Consider the following 3,569-nt stretch of genomic DNA (forward strand, 5'->3'; position numbering starts at 1 on the left):
AGTTTACATTCCCACCAACAGTGTAGGAGGGTGCCCATCTCTCCACACCCTCGCCAGCATCTATAGTCCCTTGATTTGTTCACTTTAGTCACTCTGACTGGCGTGAGGTGGTATCTCAGTGTGGTTTTGATTTGTGTTTCCCTGATGATGAGTGATGTTGAGCATCATTTCATGTGCCTGTAGGCCATCTGGATGTCCTCTTTGGATAAGTGTCTGTTCATGTCTTCTGCCCATTTCTTCACTGGGTTGTTTGTTTTTTTGGGTGTGGAGTTTGTAGATTTTGGATACTAACCCTTTATCTGATATGTCATTTGCAACCATCTTTTCCCATTCTGTTGGTTGCCTATTAGTTTTCTTGATTGTTTCCTTTGCAGTGCAGAAGCTTTTTATCTTGATAAGGTCTCAATAGTTCAGTTTTGCTTTCATTTCCCTTGCCTTTGGGGATGTGTTGAGTAGGAAATTGCTGTGGTTGAAGTCAAGGAGGTTGTTTCCTACATTCTCCTCGAGGGTTTTGATAGCTTCCTGTCTTACATTCAGGCCCTTCAGCCATTTTGAGTTTCTTTTTGTGTACAGTGTAAGAACGTGGTCTAGTTTCATTCTTCTGCATGTTGCTGTCCAGTTCTCCCAGCACCACCTGCTAAAGAGGCAGTCTTTTTTCCATCGCATACTCTTTCCTGCTTTGTCAAAAATTAATTGGCCGTACATTTGTGGGCCCAGTTCTGGGTTCTCTATTCTATTCCATTGGTCTATGTGTCTGTTTTTGTGCCAATACCATACTGTCTTGATGACGACAGCTTTGTAGCAGAGGCTAAAGTCTGGGATTGTGATGCCTCCCGTTTTGGTTTTCTTCTTCAATATGACTTTGGCTATTCGGGGTCTTTTGTGGTTCCATATGAATTTGAGGATAGTTTGTTCTAGCTTTGAGAAGAATGCTGGTGCAATTTTGATGGGGATTGCACTGAATGTGTAGATTGCTTTGGGTAGTAATGACATTTTCACAATGTTTATTCTTCTGATCCATGAACATGGAATGTTTTTCCATTTTTTTGGTGTCTTCTTCAATCTCTTTCATAAGTTTTCTATAGTTTTCATCATATAGGTCTTCAATGTGATCCATCACATTAACAAAAAAAAAAGATAAAAACCATATGATCCTGCCGATAGATGCAGAAAAAGCATTTGACAAAATACAGCACCCTTTCTTAATAAAAACCCTTGAGAAAGTCGGAATAGAAGGAACTTACCTAGACATTATAAAAGCAGTTTATGAAAAGCCCATAGCTAATATCACCCTCAGTGGGGAAAAACTGAAAACTTTCCCCCTGAGATCAGGAACACATGACAGGGGTGTCCACTCTCACCTCTGCTGTTTAACATAGTGCTGGAAGTCCTAGCATGAAGGGCATGACTGAAGGAGCAGAGAGGAATCAGCCTGGCCAGTGTGGTGGGAGTGGGGGGAAGGGAGGGAGGTCGGATTACAGAGACCCTCCCCTCCCCCCAAATTGAGGCCTAGAGATCAAATAGCTGTTTGTTTGTTTGTTTGTTCTCAGGGAATGGGCCACAAGGTGCAGGCTGCATTTTGACCACTTTGTCAAGGGGCTCCGGGCAAGGTGGATGGGAGGGAAAATAGGGAGCTGAAACTACAGAGGATCCCATTACAGGAGGCCTGAGGAGTGCGCAGGGCTTGGAAGCAACCTGAGACCAGGACTGTGTCTGCATCACCGAAGCAACCCCAGACTGGTGGCAGGTGCTGAAGAGACGTCTGCTGATAAGGGAGTGAGTGAATGAAAGGGTCAGAATTCAGAGGAAAAAGAGTTGAGGTTGGCTTCAGCGAGAAGGGACCCTATATCCAAGGTCTCAGCCCAAGTCAGCCATTTACAGTTTTAAGAGACCTGCTTGGCCCCAACTCTGAACGTTTGTATCCCCTCCTGCTCTGCCTAGAAGGTTCTCCACTCCTGTAGGCTGCAGGCCAGAAGCACACCCCATCGTCAAAATCTAAGTTGGAGTTTGTGCTCTGCCACATACATAATGTGAGTCTTACAGTTTACATCTGTCATCTGTAACTGAGATATCCAGGGGGGAGCTGCTAGCCACGTGCAGCTATTGGGCACTGGAAATGTGACTGGTTCAAGTTAAGATGTGTTTACGTTACAATACACGATGCACACTAGATTTAGAAGACTTAGTATGAAATAAAAGTAAACTATCTTATTAATTACAGGACAAAATGATAATATTTTAAATATATTGGGTTAAAGGAAATATATTACTGCAATTAGTTTCACCTGTTCCTATGTACTTTGTTAATGCGGCTATTAGAAACTGAAATTACAGCCCTATGAAATGGGGATAATAGAGTGCCTACTTCAGTGGCTGATTACAGAGATTAAACAGGATCAAAATTATGAAATGTTCAGCCCAGTGCCCGACAAGGAGCAAACGCCCAGAAAAAAGATCACCAAGTTATTACTGCAGTATTTCATTGACTCTAACACCCCCATTTTTGTTCCCACATTTCTGCATCTTGGACACTAGGATGTGTCCTACAGTTGACAGTAGAGAGTCACCAGATTCCAGTCATAAAACATAGTTGTCACCGACAGTGAGCACTTAGGCATACAAACTTGCAGTGTCAGTGGCTTAGACAAAAATCTAGGAGATCAGAAGGGGGTGCTCTTAACCTCTCCCAATCAAAATGTTAAGGGAAGGGGTGGCCAGAGGGCAACTCCAACTTGTTGAGCCACATCCCTAACATAGGAATGAAAATTGGGCGCCTTACACCAACTTACAAATGTGGCCACATTGTTCATCACCCTTTTGTGGATCTGAAAGGCTTTAAAAGATCAGAGAGGCGTGGCACCTGGGTGGCTCAGTGGGTTAAGTGTCTGACTGTTGATTTTTGCTCAGGTCAGGATTTCACAGACGTGAGATTGAGCCCTGCGTTGGGGGGCTTACGCAGAGAGAATCTGCTTAAGATTCTCTTTCTCCTTTCTTTCTCCCCCCCACCCCCATTCTCTCTCTCTCAAAAAAAAAAAAACATGAAAACAAAAAACAAAAAACTTTTAAGGGCCAAGAGAAGGGAAGGAGAGAAGATGAGGACTTGTTCAAAGCACTTAACAGTGTAGATATAAGACTGGTGGAAAAACACATTGGGATCAGATCAGAGAGGGACTTCAGGAACCAGAACTCTAAATACAAAGAAGCTTTAGGAATACAATACCTTAGTCAATTTCTGCTTTTGTTTTCCTTCTTCTGTATGTGTGTGTATGATCTGATTTTTAAAACCTCACACATAAATATGCCTAGATAAGTTTACTAAATTTAAGCTAAGAATCCTAGTTAAGAAAAAGGAATTGCAGGGGCGCCTGGGTGGCTCAGTTGGTTAAGTGTCCAACTTTAGCTCAGGCCATGATCTCATGGTTCATGGGTTTGAGCCTCATGTCGCTCTGTGCTGACAGCTCAGAGCCTGGAGCCTGTCTTCAGATTCTGTGTGTCCCTCTCTCTCTAACCCTCCCCTGCTCATGCTGTCTCTCTCTCACAAAAATAAATAAAATACTAAAAAATTTTTT

The sequence above is a fragment of the Suricata suricatta genome, chromosome 2 (genome assembly GCF_006229205.1).
Source record: "Suricata suricatta isolate VVHF042 chromosome 2, meerkat_22Aug2017_6uvM2_HiC, whole genome shotgun sequence".
Lineage (NCBI taxonomy): Eukaryota > Metazoa > Chordata > Mammalia > Carnivora > Herpestidae > Suricata > Suricata suricatta.